We start from the raw sequence: 16495 nt of genomic DNA, 5'->3' as shown, positions 1-16495 counted from the left end.
TTTTTAATTCTTTCTGTGCTGTGCCCATTTATAAAAGGAGAAAAGGAATAAAAATAAAGTCATTTAAACATTGTCTGCCCAGGGCTTTGCCTGCTTTCTTGCTGCAGCCTGCCTGGCCCCGGCTTTCCTTGTGCCAGCCTGCAATGAAGGTGAAGGGAAAAGGTTTCACTTGTTCTCGGGGCTCGATACCGAGGGATGATGGTTAATTAATGGTCTCCATGGCAACTCTGCAGAGATGCTTAGGAGCCAGCGCAGCGGGGACCACCGCGGTGCACCCCACTGTGCCTGTGCTGGACCACGGGGGAGGTTGGGATGCGGAGGGATGCTGCAAGTGATACAGATGTGTCCAACAGCATGGAGCATTCCGGCCAAGCCAGTGTCCCCATGTCCTACAAGTGTCACCAGCAAGCGGGAGGAGATATCTGAGCTGTGAGAACCATCCCCTCCCCAGGCAGGAGGTGGAAGCAGCCTGGGCTCTTGGCCTGGAGTCCTGTTCTCACAGTTCCCCTTTCCAAAGCGATTCCTGGAAGGGAACGTGGTGAGAGACTTGGCAGCGATGCTCTTGGCCTCCGCAAGGAGATACTTGGATGTGTTTAACCGGCTCCTGTGTTGCAGAGGCCAGACCTCCATGGATGCATCCCAGCTTGCAGCAGAAGGCATGTTTTGTATGGCTTCGTGCTGTCTTGAGAGTCAGCCTCAGCCAAGGGCAAATGCCAAGCCCCAGGAGGTTAACAGCCCCATGAGCTGGATGTGCTCCATGCTCCAAATGTGCTCCCAGCCCCAGTGCTGTTGTACTGCTGGCATGAGTTTCAGGGAACATCACTTTCTTTGGCTTTGGGGTTATGTTTTTTGAAGTGCTCCTGGTTTTTACTACCAGCCTGGACCCTGCTTCCCTTATAAGCCTCTGGCTGAAGGTTCTCATGCCCCATCACTAAGTGCTTCATCCAGCACAAAGATGGTTAAACTGCTGTTCTATATAACCCAACACTCAATCTTTAGCAAGGTTCCCAGATGGATGCGTTGGACAAACCTTACTTTTTCTCTGAGGCCAGGCAGCTCAGAAATACCTCATTGAATCTTGGTAGCAGATAGAGCCCCACATCTGGAGCACAAGTGTGATAGGGAATGGCTGAGGGACCTGGGGGGTTCAGTCTGGAGAAGAGAAGGCTCGGGGGGACCTGATGGCTCCCTACAACTGCCTGAGAGGAGGATGGAGCCAGGAGGGGCTGGGCTCTGCTCCCAAGGAACAAGGGATGGGACAAGAGGAAACGGTCTCAAGCTGCCCCAGGGCAGGTTTAGATGGAGCTGAGGAACAATTCCTGCCCCAGAGGGTGCTCAGGCATCGGAACAGGCTGCCCAGGGCAGGGCTGCAGTCACCGTCCCTGCAAGTGTTCACACAGCGTGGAGACGAGGCCTCAGTGCCATGGGTTAGTGGTGGCCTTGGCAGTGCTGGGAATGGTTGGACTGGGTGAGCTTAAAGGGATTTTCCAGCCTGGTTGATTCTGTGATTCTATAATATCACCTCCCTTTCACCCCAACCATTGACTCCCAGAGCCAGGTAAAACACACCCCAGGTATCTGGCATCTCCAGTCTCCCCCAGTCCCTATGCATCCCCTGCCTGCTCCCCACAGCAGCTCCCACTGCCTCCAGAAGTGTCTCACATTTACCAGGGCCACCCATTCAGGTCTCCAAGGCTGTCCCCAGCCCCAGCAATAATGATTTCACTGTGCAGCCTCAGCCCCTGCACCCTTGGCAGCAGCCGCAGCCAGCTGCCGGTACAAGTGAAGTGAGTAACTGCTTGCACTGAGGTGTTGGTATTCAGGCTGAAGGCTTGGAACAGCCTCTAATTATATCCCCATCCCCATGTCTTGTATATTACCCCCACCCCTGCAATGGCTGTTATGGGAATGTTCCCTTCCCACAGCACTGCTGCAGACCCCTAGGATTTGGAAGGAGAACCCCAAAATAGTCCAAAGCTGGGTTTATTTTGCAGCAAAAGGGGCTCCCTGTGACTCAGACATCATAAATCTCTGTGACATGAGCAGAATGTCCAAAACCAACACTGTAATTGAGGTTTTTCCTTGCAAATGAGTGGGCCAAAGGCACTAGCCCCTTCCTTGCTTCACAAATGGCTTTTAGGCAGTTGCATGAGGACCTCCATGATGCGCATTTGAGTGTCCAGTGGGAAAGATCTTCAGATACCAACCCTGAGCTGAAAAGAGCACGAAGGGAAACAGAATTGTCACTGCTACTTTGGATAAACTGTCCCCAAAGCCATCAAGAGCCAACAGATAGAGAAACCAGTGTGCCTATGCTCTAAAGAGCTGCACTGCAAAAGATGCCCACTTTAGAGGTAAAAGTAGGACTACAGCTTAACCCAAGCTTAGGGAAGAGAGGTCCAGGCTTGTTTATAACCTAGAAAACACTGGAAGAAACAGTCACACTGCTTGTAAGCACCCTGAAGATGACAAGGACATCAGACTTGATGGACTTGTCAAGAACTGATACATCAAATCAATCTAACGTCCTTTTGTGACCCGGAACTTTGCTCTGTGCACAGACAAGGACCTGTCTGTGTCAGACATGGCCAGGGCAGTGAGGTTTTGTCACTGTCTCGCAGGGGACCCTCATCTACATGCAGTTGTTGTAGGAAGGGTGAGAAACCTGTTTGTGAGGTACCAGGGGAGTGGTTGTCAGCTGCTCACTGTCAAAACAGACAGATGGATTGAGCGGGCATCCACACAGGGTCTCTCCTGGGGCAGGTTTATTCAATGTTTTCATTAACAGTTGAATGATGGCTTAACACAGATGATTATTAGATTTGCAGGCAATGCCTCACTGGAAGGGACAGTGAGTGCATCCAAGGACAGGGCTGGAATTCCGAGTGATCCCAGTAAACTGGGAAGGTACTGTAAAAAAAACCCAAATATCTCCATTATCAGTGGACTCTTCATGGTCTATCCAAGTATCCAATACAAAAGCCTTGAGAAGGCAGCTTGTCCCAGGAGCTCAGGATGCGTCTGCTGCAAGGACGTGGCTGCTATGGCAGCTCAAGGAGAGCCCATTTGGCAGCCACCGCTCGAAGGCACCCTACCGGTGAAGCCTAGAATTAGGTTCAAGGCTCCTGAGCGCCCCTCACTATGGCATCAGGCCGTTGGGCCATGCCCCATCCCTGGCAGTGTTCAAGACCTAGTTGGACAGGGCTTGGAGCAAGCTGCTCTAGTGGAAGGCCCATGGCAGGGGTTGGAACTGGATGAGCTTTAAGGTCCCTTCCAACCCAGACCAGTTTGTAATGATGGATGGAATCAGCTTCTGGGTTCCAGAGATGTTGGCACCACACCGTGCCATATAATGAATGTCCCAGCAGTGCCCAGATCCTGAGCAGGCTCCCCATGGTACCCAAATGCTACAGGATATTTGGGTGCAATGAAGGATGTTACTAGGGGCTTGCATGTTGAATGGAGACCTCCTACATGAGCCTTGGGGTGTGCTGGGAAGGAATCAGGGCAGGGAGGAATGGGATTTGCCAGGACCAGACATTCACCTAAACAGGTACTGAAGAATGAGGTGAGGCTCAAATGCCTTTATGGCTGTACCCCATGGCCAGACCTCACCTGGCACCATCATTCAAGCAGTGACCAGGACAAATCCTTCATGAGCTTTTCTGCTTACACCATATAAAGAGCATTTACCAACCGTGCGGCTAATGCTGACTTACTGCTCCCAAGGCAGCTTTGCTAAAGGCTGTGATGGGTTGTTCTGCCTCCTCCCAGAGCGCAGGCAACTGCTGCTCTGCTCCCACCTCAGTACATGGACATGGTGGGTCATCTCCTGCTTCCCTTTCGTCCATCATTCTGTATGCACAAAGTCCTATTTTGGAGCCCTCTGCCTTGCTGTATATAATCTCCGCATCTTCATTGCCATCCTTTCCCACCTCTTTTGAGGTCCTGAAGACACACTCCATCTCACCTAAGTATCCTCCCTGTGTTTCTCCCTATCTTTTGGAGCTCCTGGACCCTTTTCCCTGCTTCCCAACGACAGGAAGCTCTTTAAAAAAAATAATGTATATACAAACAGATAAAATCCTAACAGAGAATAGCCGGATAAAACTCCTTGTCCTGGTCTGCAAGACAGGGCTGCCTGATGGGAGTGATGGATATCTGGGCATGGCTGACGCCAGTGGCTCCAGAATGCTGCCTCCGAGTATTTTTGGTCTATTGTCTAGGATTTGAGGCAAAGAGCAGCCCATTCCTGCTCTGCATGACAGCATTTCCTGAGCATCAGCAGATATTATTAGCAGCTACTACAGCAGTCAGACATTTCCCATTATTTACCTGCTACAAGACAATTGGCATTTGTGCTGCTAAGCACACCTTTGGGATTTCCGTATGTCCCTCACCTATTCCCAGCCCTGCTCACAAGTATTTCCTCCCCTCTGCAAACCAGGGGCTGTTTTTCCTGAGGCTGTGTCCATCCCCATGGTGGGAGGACAGGACAACTCGCCCCGTATCCTATGTCTGAGCCCAGAGAATTCCCTGGTGGGATATTTCCCTCCTCTATAGAAAGGCCTGCTGGAGCCTGGACATTTGGTGCCTGCGTTTGTATTCAATGAGGAATTCTGCTGGTTGACAATCTGTGTTCAATCTAATGAGGAACAAAGCCAATTAAAAATAATAGGGACCCTGTGCTACTGCCTATAACAAAACAATAATAATAAAGGCTAAATCCATTTAAGCGTTCCATTTAGATAAAATCCAAACATTCCAATCTGAGTCTGCCTTTCTCATTATTCCCTGTAATCCACTCTCATCAACACCAAGTCATTGGAAATGGAGAATTAGAACAGCTGGTTCTGATAAAGCTCAGACTAAACTGCATCCCTGTCAACGACTTCCAGAGGAAAACACAAGCAACCCCACACTCCCACCATGGACAATGCTTCCTGACATGGGATTTCTCGCCGCATTTGGCCCATTGAGTTGCAGAGGGCCTCTTCATCTTCCACAGCTTGAATTTTGGGGAAGGGATTGTGTCAAGGGTAGACATCATCATCATCATCCTCTTATAGCATAGGTTGGGGAGCTCTTCTGTAGGTCTGGTCTAAGTAAACTTACCTGGCAAGAGGAACTGCTGGGTAATTCTGCTTGCATCCTCCCACATCAATTATTAGCATTCCATTGAAAAACCAAAGCTGCACAAGCTGGAAATACTTGGGAAGAGTTGGCTGAGCCTCATAACCACCATACCCCATCCAGCTGGATGTCAGCTCTTTATTCAGCTCTTTTCCTTTAAATACCAGGACAGAAGCCCATTCAATGGGTGCGAGAGGTGGTCTCTATAAGCACATGATCCATACAGCTGCAAATCGTTGCCTTAAATTGCAGGCTATTTGCTACATAAGGCAGGGCATTGCTGGCAAGCAGCATCGTGGCTTTGCATTCCATGCATGTGATGAGGAGGGTGAGTTGGAGCTCTGCCCCCTTCTCTGCAAAGTTGGGGTGGAGGTGGCAGATTGAAGACCCTTTGGGTGGCATCCCCTGGGTGACAGACGTGTCCCCACCATCTCCCTGCCAACAAAAGGGACATTCTGAGGCCAGAGAACTCTCTCCAGCATCTCTTCTGGAAAGGTCTATAGCAGAGGCTGGGTTACAGAGGGAGGCTGCTCTGATTTGAACTTGTTGAGGCTATGTGAAATGTGCTTTTTCTCTTTACTCCTTCACCTCTGTCTCCCACAAACATCCCTAGCTCTGGTGTTTGGTTCACCTCTGTCTCCCACAAACATCCCTAGCTCAGTTGTTTGGTTCTGGATGCTGGGAATTAACACCTTCATTTGCATTTTACTTTAATTTGACTGGAGTTAAAAGCAACTGTACAGTAAATGGATAATGACAAGGCTTTCATCAGCCAGGGCTGTGGCAGGTCTCCACAGTGGGGCCACAGGAGAGGGTATAACAAGTGCCCTGGCACCCAGGGGTGCTCTCCAGATAGCAGCAGTGTCCCTGAGGAGCTGCTATGGGCTGGGGAAAGGAGGGACTGGGGAAAACAAGGAGTTTATCTGGTAAGGTCTCAAAATCAGGGTGTGTGAACCAGGAGGGCTCCCGAGTTCTTGGCTTCTTTTGACTAAACTGTTTTGTTAGTCTCCTCTTGGCTCCGTACTGGGGAAACCGAGGCACAGGCAGTGATTTGTCTCCTATGGCTGGGGATGGAAATGGCTCCTTCTGCTGCTCTCTGAACTGCAGCTGAAAGTTTCTTCCTAGCTGTGAACAGTAAGGGGTTAATTCCTGCTCAGAAACATTCGGTCTTGAGCCCAGTCTGGGGCTCAAGTTTCAGTCTAAATCCATATTACTATGCCCCAGGGCATTTCCCTCTGTAATAGCCCAACATTCTGAATCCAAAACCACTCAAGGCAACGAGTTCAACAGCTCAAACCTGAAAAAGCTTTAAAAGAAGGCTGGGTTTTACGCACTTCTTGCCTGTTTTGTGTGAAGAGTGGTGCCCTGGGAAGGGACATCTGAAACTTGATGTTATAAGGTCTCCGTGGGTTAACGTGGGAAGCTGGAGGATGGTTTGGGTAGATGGAGCAGCACATATCAATGTGGCCATGCACACAAAGCCCTCATCCTGGCTGGTGTGGGGTAACGTGCTCTGTGTCTACTCCACCAAAGAGATTTGGAATCACAACCTTCCCATCTCCCCTGGTTTTCTACTTCTGCTCTGAAATACCACTACTCACATCCTTAAACTGTTCTCTATGGTGCTGCCACCTCTTCTGTAAGACACCATAGACTGTGTCATACTGCTCGGGCAGGAAACTTAATGCATATGGCAATCCTAGGGTGTTATTTCTAATGGAGGCATCTGAAGAGCCCCTCTACCTCCTTTCCTTTCCCCCATTCATTGTCACCTCAGTGCATGGCTTGGAGCAGGGCTATAACAGGATCCTCTTTCCTCATGGCAGCCTCCTGCCATGTGCAACTGCAGCCCCACCAGCTGGAGCTGAGCAGGATGTCAGCAGTTAATAATGATAATAAATTAATAATAGGCTAATTAATAACTTTTCATTATTGCAGCCTCCTCAAGAGCTCCCAGAGGCCCGGAAGCATCCGCTGGAACGTTTTGTACCGTGAGTTCCAATGAGCACAAACTGGTTGGGAGGCTGAACAAACAGTGGCTCCCCTCCGAGCCTGGATGTTTGATGGGGGAAAGAGGAGGAATAGTCTCTTGCCAGGCTTTCATGGTTTGTGTGTGTTTTCATTTGTAACCCATGCTACATGGTCAAGGGTTGTCCCTTCTAAAAGCCACCTGAGAGGTTATAGCGGTACAAGCACAATGTCTGATCAGGGAAGTGACCAACTCCTCCTCAGGGCATTTGAACCATCCTTCAGTGCCTGGTTGCATCTCTCCCAGCCCTGAGTCTTGAGCAGCTTGGGCCAAACCCCTGGATCATGAGACATGATCCAGCATCTGCCTTCCCTGTGCGATTTGCATCCCTGTAAAGACTATGTGTGGCTAGAGGAGGAGCCAAGAAATGTGCTTGGGGAGCCCCTGGAATGAAGAGGAAAATGGATGTTGCAAACACAACCTCTATCCCCAACCATCTCTGGAACACCTCAAATGTCACCTTGTTTTGCTCATTTTGGGCAAGGTGAGAGGCAGGGAGCTGAGGTGTCAGGGTGACTCCTCGCCTTTGCAGCTGAAGGATGTTGCTCTCAGTAAGTCAACTCCTGCAGCAGATGGCGAGGGCAAACAGGCATTTGATATTTACTATTTATCACGTTAAAAATAAAGCCAGAGGGTTCATTTACGCCCCTTTAATGCAGTGGATGCTTCCTTGCCTCCATCAGCCTGTGAGAAGACAAAAGCAGATGGTGCTGCAAAAAGGGGAAAGGAAAGCTTTTGGCGTCCTTCATGGTGTCTCACCAGGCACTCAGCAGCCACAATTACCGAGCAGGTAATGAAGACAGAGCAGAAACACTGATTTGCTGCTTGTGGGGAACAAAAGAGATTGCCTTTTTGGGTTCTTTCCTCCATAGATCAGGGCAAACAAACAGCTTCTTTAATAGTGAAATCCGCCTTCATGTGCCCAAGATAGGATATCTCCTGCTGGGATGAGCTGGGCAGCTGATAACAGGCAGTTTTCTTCATCACTAGCCCCAAATGGGAAAGATTATCTCCCATGGTAAATGTATTAGGGGCTGTCAGAGTAAATACTTTACAAAGATATAGGGAAGTTTAGGGGAAGCAAAATGTTTAAAGCTGCTTCTTCCTCATAATTTGCACATCTTAAAGACTGTGCTAGGATGTGATTTTGTCCTTCCTGGGGGAGCTGAGGAGAGGACAGAGCAGAAACTAACTGAAAGAGCAGAGATTTAGATTAGATATAAGGAAGGAATTCTTTGTGAGGGTGGTGAGGCGCTGGCACAGGGTGTTCAGAGAAGCTGTGAAAGGAAGAAAAGAGGAAACTCTAGATTCTTGCTGCATTTGAGGGGGCTTTTAAGCAGCTGCATAAGCAAAGCCTGGGGGCTCATGCCTGGCTTTGGTAGGAACCTGCTGCTCAAGGCCCCTCGGGACGCCTCTAGAAGCCTGCAGGTTTGTTTTCCTTCATCGAGTCCCACAGATCTTTCACTTGGAGAAGAACCTCAGGATGGAAATTCAGCTGGAAGGAGGAGCTGTGGCTGGCGGAGGGGAAGTGAGCCGCTGAGGTTTCAGGCTGGCCAGAAAGGAGAGTAATTTAGTGGGAGGTGATGCATACAAGTTTCTGGCTGGCAGAGAGAAGGGTAATTTAGTGGGAGTTGATCCCTTGAGGTTTTTGCTGGATAGAGGAAAACTTGCAGGAGGAGGCTCATGGGCTGGCTCTCTTTAGTTTCAGGCTCCATAATAAGTTCCTTTTTTAACTTTAGGGCAGCCTTCCCCAAATGACTCTTCTATTTGATATTTCAGATGCCTGATTAAAGAGCAGCTCTTGGATGCTGAATGGCTCAGGGCCATGGGAAGGGGGAACATTGGTTTTCTCCAGCCCATGGTGCTGGTGACCCCTTGGGTGGTGTGTATCAGAAGGAACTCATGGCCCTCCTCCCTTGGGCTCTGCTGCCATAGAACCCCACCAGTGTAACTGCCCCAGCAAAGATGTGAGGCTGGATCAGTTGATCACCACAGCCTGATCTCCTTATGGAAAAGGTTGTCTCTGGGTACCTCTCCATGTCTGATGCTTTGCTCTGCTCTACTGGAGCAAGAATTTCAGCCTTGCCAGGCAGCTCTGAGCATTTCAGCTGTGCTAAACAGCAGCAGGAGCACAGAGAAAGACATCCATTTCCTAGAGATCTCATGGATCAATCCTCTGCTCTAACCAGAGGAAGGAAGATTTCCTTGTGGCTGGCACTTCAATAGCCTATTCCGTGTGCGTGAATAGTCAGGGGTCTAAGAAAGGCTAAATCTATAGGGCAGCTTTTCCCTCTGCGTTTTCTTATGACGCATTTCCTCTAAACTGGTAAAGAAATTATTCCCCTGAGACATCTTACCCCATCTTAAATGGTGTTGAAGTCAGTCAGCAGGTTTGCAAGCTCAGGACACCTGGCTGCAATAGTAGGTGATAATGCAATCATCCTTGTTTCCAGCAGGGAGAAGACTCAGTGGGTGCTATGGTCTTAAAGGCTCTCATCTCCCAGCCTCGGTTCAGCACATGCATGGACAGTGCTTCGGGCAGAGACCAATTCCTGTAGTCTCAGGTCCAACTCATGTTTAATTTAACAGCTTGAGAGGTTTCAAGATGCTCCTGTCATATGTCTAATAATTAGGTTAAACCCCTCTTTTGCTAAGTCACAATATTGCTCAAACTTCATTTCAGAGCACCCCATCAGAGCTTGCTTTTGCAACAGTCTCTCTTGCTTTAGCAAAGAGCTCCTGTCTATTTATATACATCTCCTCCACACCTAACAACCATGAGAATAACTAATAGGAAGTGCTTGAAGCATGTCTTAATTAGTCTGACATTAGCAAGCTCCGATGTCTTCAGTTAATTGATAGATCTTAGCAGGATTGAATCTCAGAAATTGAGTGAGGGTTTCATCTGCCTTCATCAGAGGCTGAACCAACTGCGTGCATCTCCTGGGGCAGGGATATTTGACACAGCAGCAGTTGATTGAATGGAGAGGAGCCACCTCTAAGAGCAGCTGAAGGAGCACCCAGAAGTGCCTCCCATTTAGTCTGCATTAGGAGTGACTAAATGCAAAAGACGTTATTCGTGCTTAGCTAATAGCTAGATGATCTCTAGAGTGGAGCCAGTGTTTGCCTTACAGCAGTTGTAATCTCCAGAGTATGAGGGACTGAGAAAGGGACAGATTCATCAGCATCATCCAGCTCTGGGTCCTTCCCTGCACCCCAGGCTAAGATGGATGTCACATAGGGAGAGCCCATGGGAGCATGGCTGGAAAGGGCCTTAAAGCTCATCCAGTTCCAACCCCCTGCCATGGGCAGGGACCCCTTCCACTAGAGCAGCTTGCTCCAAACCCCTGTGTCCAACCTGGCCTTGAACACTGCCAGGGAGGGAAAGGGAACTGTGTGCTTCTGAGCAGCTTCTGTGCTTGCACCTCTCTGTGCTCCTTGGCATTCCTGTTCTTCAGAAACTGGTCTGACAGCTCTATGAACCCTCGTGGGTCTTGGCTTGGCTCTGCCCACTGTCGGTCATTGCACCTAATGGTTGGGTTTCTCTTGGTCTTTCTTGCTCCCTGGAAGCACTGAAATGCTCAGTGGGGATGAACTCCAGAGCTCCCAAGGCTTGACCAAGTCATTGCTGGGAGTGATGCAATGTGTGGGGTAGCAGAACCTGTTGAGTCTACCAAGGGCAGGAAGGTGCAGAGCTGCTTTCACAGGCATGTCCTGACAGAGCAGCTCATACTTAGGTCAATCACCTGCGGCAGGTTTCTGCAGGCAGCTGGCAACACCAGGGATTGTGGGATTCCCATCCGTTCTCATGGACGTAGTAGGTTCACATCAAGTGAGTGGTGCCAAATGCCCCCCAAGAGCTGACCCTATACATATAGAAGGGGTCCTAGTTCTGCAAACCCTTATTTTAGCCTCTAAGGGGGCCTATCCAACACCTGGGAGAAAGCATTTTCCCAGCAGGCACAATCCAGTGACCTTCCCATCCCTCCTCCAGCTCCAAGGGGCAGGCAGCTGATGATTTGAGGCAAACCTCAAAGCTTTGCAGTGTGTTTGCAAAGTAACTGCCGTGCTGCCAGACTCATTTCACTGAATAAAAGGCCCACAAGGACCATCTCAGGCCTATTTGCTTTGGATTTATAACGGCGTCTCAGCACGTTAACCTGGGCTTGGAGAAAATTCCCCCATGTTGGAAGTCGGCAGAGTAGGGGAAGGGGAGATGATGAAAACAGTTAAAGGATGCCCTGTGGGGATGATTCCAGATTTAAGCTCTCATGAAATACAAGTGGTTTTCCAAACTGGGCTCAGCCAGGTTATTGTGGCAGCGAATAGGAGGTCGGGGGGAATCGGCCAAGTGGAATTGTCTTAATAGCCACTAGAAAAGCAACTGCTGGGTAAATGATATTACTGAGCTGGACGCTGCTGTTTTGACAAGGCATGTGTGTAAAAGGGAGAAGAGATCCTTGCAGCACCTTGTTCACAGCATCCAAGTCCTCAGAGGGTGTTTTGTGACTTAATCTCCATCACGTAGTGCTGACAGTGAAATGCGCACCTACCCTTTAAGTTGGGGGTCCCCATTAGGGATTTCTACCTCCATTCCTTATTCCATGCTCCATCAAAGCTCGTTTCTGAAGTCTAACATCAAAGATATCATTTCCATGATGTTGTAATGCTTCCTTGGTTTAATGATGACTGGAAAACATGTTTCTTGCCTTCATTTGAGATCTCGAGTTATTAAAGCAACTTCAGAGTGAAGGAGAGAAATGTTTTCACTGGTTAAAATGCGCTGCCCCACCAGTAGCTGGGATTGGGATACCTGATTTCTGGTTTATTTCACTTGTTCTGAAATGCATTTTTGGACCAAAACTTCACCCGAGGTTGGGTACATTCCTAATAGCACTTCTCAGTGTAGCTCAGTGCTGCTTAACACCCCAGATAAATTCATCCTGCAGCCATCCAGTGAGACACGAACAGGATCCCCTCTCCCAGCCATCTCTTTTCACATTGTTTGGAGGTCTGAAACTTTTCTCCCTTGATAAAATTGGCTGGAAATTAATTGACAAGTTCAAAGGCTACTGGGAGGAATGGAAAGAAAAAGAGATTTTCCTAACTGAATAGGCCAGAAAATAGGAAAGTTTGCTGAACCCTCCACATTAATATTGAATTATTTCCAACCAAGCCCCCATTCAACGAAGGAGGGAAATCTAATAGAGACATCACTCTAGCATGCATCAGGAATCACAGCGTTTGCTCTTGCCTGTGGCAGCTGAAGAGTGGTGCTAAAAGGAGAGGCTGAAGGGTGGGGAGTCCTGCAGTTGGACCCCACACTGAGTCTTTTGGGGTCTGGAAGTTCTCCATGACAGCCCTCCTGTGCAATCAGCTCCCACAGAGGGATTTAGAGCATCCCATCCCCTCTCCATTGCTGCCAAACCTAGGCTTTGAGCTGTGATTTTAATCCAGCTCACGGGATGGTTTAGATAATGCTGGGCTTTCTCAGAGCGGTGAGCTCAACTCCCTTCAGTCCTCTCACCTGCCTCAGTCTTGTTGGTTGAATTATTTAGGTCTCCTTGCTCAGATTTAAAACATCTCCTTGTTAGGGGTGACAAATGTACCTAGTTAGTGACATCTCTCCTCCTGGATCCATTTCAGGTATGTCTAATAGTGATGGATGCAGAGACCAGGAAAGCTTTTCTCCTCCCTCTCTCCAGCCCTAGCCTTGCATATTCCTTGCTAGTGGATGCTGTTCCAGAGACTATTTATTTCCCTTTGAGAGGCTATGCATCTTCTCCTGCTGAGATCCTGGGAGGTTTATGAGCCATCCAGCCCCCTCTGAGCTTGGCTGTCTGGATCAGCATCCTGAAATGCCAATGCCATCCAACCACAGAATAATTGAGGTTGGAAAAAACCAGTTCAACCATTCCCCAGCACTGCCAAGGCCACCATTAACGCATGGCACTTGGTGCCATATTTACATGTCTTTTAAATACCTCCAGAGATGATGACTCCACCACTGCCCTGGGCAGCCTGTTCCAATGCCTGAGCACCCTTTCTGGGATGCAATTTCTCTTTGGAATGGAATGGAATGGGATGAGATGGATGGACATGAATGGGATGGGCAAGTTGGGAGGGCAGCAGCATAGCTCCCCTGGTCAGAGCTGACACTGCTGAGCCAAGAGAGCTGCATTCACCAACCCACTTGGTAGCTAAGCTCCCTCAGCACCAGTTCCTGCAGTCGGTGTAATCTGGGGTTAATGAACTGTGTGACTGCACAGTGTCTGCTTGTGCTCAGCTCTGATCTGCCATTTGACAGCTCCTGGCTTGGTGGAAAACGTTGCAATTAAATGCTCTTTCAGGTCAAACTGTATTTCAGGGTGGAAAACAGAGACTAGCTCGAACTGGAGAGCTAAAGGCTGCTGGGTGACTGTGCATGCCCTCGCGTCACTGTGCTGGGAAGTAATGGTTGGCACCCAAGCAGTGACCAAGTCCTTCTGGCATCCCAATGAGAAGGCAGCAAACCCAGGTTTCTGTGTTGGTTCAATCTGTCAGATGAATGATGCTTTTTTGGATGTGCAAGTCCGGAGTTCCATGAATTTTGGAAGGGGACTTCAAGTACTTTGTAAGCCTGCATCTTCCCAGTCTCCTACCCCTGCCATTGCATCATGACTGTTCTTAGGTGCACTGTATTTCATCCTGATGCCCAATGGGCATCTTGGACTTCTTCTCCCTGTTCTCCTCAGCCTTGATCTTCTCCACTTTACATGAAGTATAACTCTATAGTAAGTGCTTACATAAGCGAGATGACACCTGGGGTAGCTACACCATGCGCTGATGGGAGGCAGGAGTCAGTTGATGTTTATGGGACACATGGGGAAGGTCTTTACTCTTCCATGCTGGGACATGGACTGCATTTTCTATCTGCACCCAGAAACCTGTTGAAGGCTTTGGGAGCATTGTAATGGAGAAAAGCCTGTAGGACTGTGTGCCTGTAGGACTTCTTGCTGTAAAGCTCCATTTCACTGCAGTTTGTTTCTGTAGACAAAGCTACTGCAGCAGCCACCCTTACAGCTCCTACCCACCATTCCCTCCCTCCTCCTTCCCTTGCAGGGAAGCAGAGCAAAGCTTTGTATAAACTGCTGCTCTCCAGATCCCTTTGAACGTTGTCAGAGCCCCCTCATTCTGTGTGAGCAGGGCAGGTTTCAATAGACGTGAGACTAACCAGGCTCTCAAGAAAAGAAATTATCCCAAACCACAAACATCTGGGCGAGTTCTTCAAAAACCAGGAGTCCCTTCCTTTCCTTCTCTTTAAACAAAATTACCACCAGCAGCACGACAGCGAAAAGCTTTCAAGTCCTTTTGAGACACGTGTCTGAGATTTCCGCCTTTGACAGAGGATGCTTTGCATAGGGTGGGTGCCTTGTGTTGAATTGCCCTCGTTTCAGATGTTTCCAAAACAGCAGATGCTTGTACAACAAGAGGAATAAAGCGAGACGTGGCTGATCCTGCTTTGTCTTAAACACTAACTTGCAAGATGCTTCTGTCTGCTTCGCTCCTCTAGAGATGTAGTAGTAAAGATGCTGCTCACTTGGATGGCAGTGATGGGCTTCTGGTTATGTTGGGTGAAGCCTGGATTTAACCCACACTAACAAGTGCTCTCTGGCACAGGCATGGAATAAAGATGCTCAGAATGAGATGCATCTTCCCAGACAGTTGGCTTCAGGGCCTGATGCTCAGCCCTGCCACCCATGTGCAGTTCCTCTCATTGCTGGCCAGGATCCTGGGGAATAAATATCTCTGAGCATCAGGCCCCTAAACTGCATTTTCGCATGTCAAGCCTTGGAAAGGGCTTTGCTTTGGAGTCTGCTCCTGTAATCCCAAAGGAACTGTCTGTCAGCTCCTCGCAGTCTCTTGGTGCTTTCATACATTTTGGAGTCAGTGACAGATGAACCACAGTCCAGGTGCATTTTCCTTCCTCAGAAACACTATATTGGTCTAGCTAATGGTGTGCACTCTGCAGGCACCGTGTGAGGGAGGATGCTGACATCAGGAGAGGATGAATGTGATGAGATCCTGCCTTGCCTTGTACCTCTCCTAGAAATGCCCCCTTGTGCAACCTTCTCTGGTCAACAAGAAAAAATCATAGACCCTCCCACCTGATATTCTATAATTCAAAACCATAGAATCACAAACTGATTTGTGTTGGAAGGGACCTCAAAGCTCCTCCAGCTCCAACCCCTACCACAGGCAGACACCCCTTCCACTAGAGCAGCTTGCTCCAAGCCCCTGTGTCCAACCTGGCCTTGAACACTGCCAGGGATGGGGCAGCCACAGCTTCTCTGGGCACCCTGTGCCAGCGCCTCAGCACCCTCACAGTAAAGAGCTTCTTCCTTTTCTCCAACCTGAATTTCCCCTGTTTCAGTTTGAACCCATCACCCCCTGTCCTAGATCTACAGTCCCTGATGAAGAGCCCCTCTCCAGCATCCTTGCAGCCCCCTTCAGACACTGGAAGCTGCTCTGAAGTCTCCACGCAGCTTCTCTTCTCCAGGCTGAACAGCCTCAGTGTTCCCAGCCTGGCTTCATACAGGAGGTGCTCCAGTCCCTGAGCATCCTCGTGGCCTCCTCTGGGCTTGCTCCAGCAGTTCCATCATCTGGAACAGCTCCTCCCCCAGTACCACATTCCTTCTCTATGGAGCTAACAAGGTCTCATTTACATCATGGGATGTTTTGCGTGTAGCTGGAGAGGTTCAGTAGAGGTCTATGGCTTGTACATGGTATGAGAGGGATCAGTACTGGAGCAGGTGGGCAGTGGGCTTTGGATATTGGGTAGGTGCAGGGTGCAATGGCTGGAGCTCAAGAGCAATCTTCTACTGGGCAGTAAAGATAAATAAGGGGAGCTCACAAAATGGGGTTTTCTCAAATATAATGTTTGAATCATTCAGGAGAGGGATGGGAAATCAGCAAAGAAATGCTGCAGCTTGTAAAATACCTGGTGGGGAGGATGGGGAGGGTTGAATGGGACCCCAAGCATCCTGACACCTGGTTCCCAGCTCTCCCACATCAGTTGAAGGCCCCTTTTGCAGGGGGACCAAGGGAGGAAGCGAACGCTGGGCAGAGCCCCAAGGGTTAACGGACCCCACAGGCAGCTCCTCCTCAGCACATCAAAGCCGCTGCTCTCCCCAAGCCCTCGCCTTGCCCATGTGCTCTGTGGTGACTCCATTGTATTCCCTCCACAATGAGAGCTCTGTGGCGGCCGGGAAAGCCCCAGCACGTCCTCACCCAGGCACCGTCCCGCTGGCGAGAGGTTTCGCCTGCATCCGGGCGCATGAAAGGGGGAGTCAC

At 49.4% G+C, this 16495-nt stretch overlaps 1 long non-coding RNA gene across 1 annotated transcript; it reads right to left on the bottom strand.

Annotated features, from left to right (window-relative positions):
• Nucleotides 1–1965: 1965 nt before the first annotated feature.
• LOC133267464 (uncharacterized) lies at nt 1966–5261 on the bottom strand. Its single transcript, XR_009742771.1, has 2 exons — nt 5116–5261; nt 1966–2213 (listed from the first exon to the last, which is right to left on the bottom strand). It is a non-coding gene; the product is annotated as an uncharacterized LOC133267464 (long non-coding RNA).
• Nucleotides 5262–16495: the final 11234 nt, after the last annotated feature.

The sequence above is a fragment of the Pezoporus flaviventris genome, unplaced genomic scaffold, assembly GCF_033815535.1.
Source record: "Pezoporus flaviventris isolate CSIRO_AGI_PZ_B2104156 unplaced genomic scaffold, CSIRO_AGI_Pfla_v1 ptg000008l, whole genome shotgun sequence".
Taxonomy (NCBI): Eukaryota; Metazoa; Chordata; class Aves; order Psittaciformes; family Psittacidae; genus Pezoporus; species Pezoporus flaviventris.
Note: the sequence above shows the minus strand (reverse complement) of the source record. Positions and strands in the feature narration are given on the sequence as shown.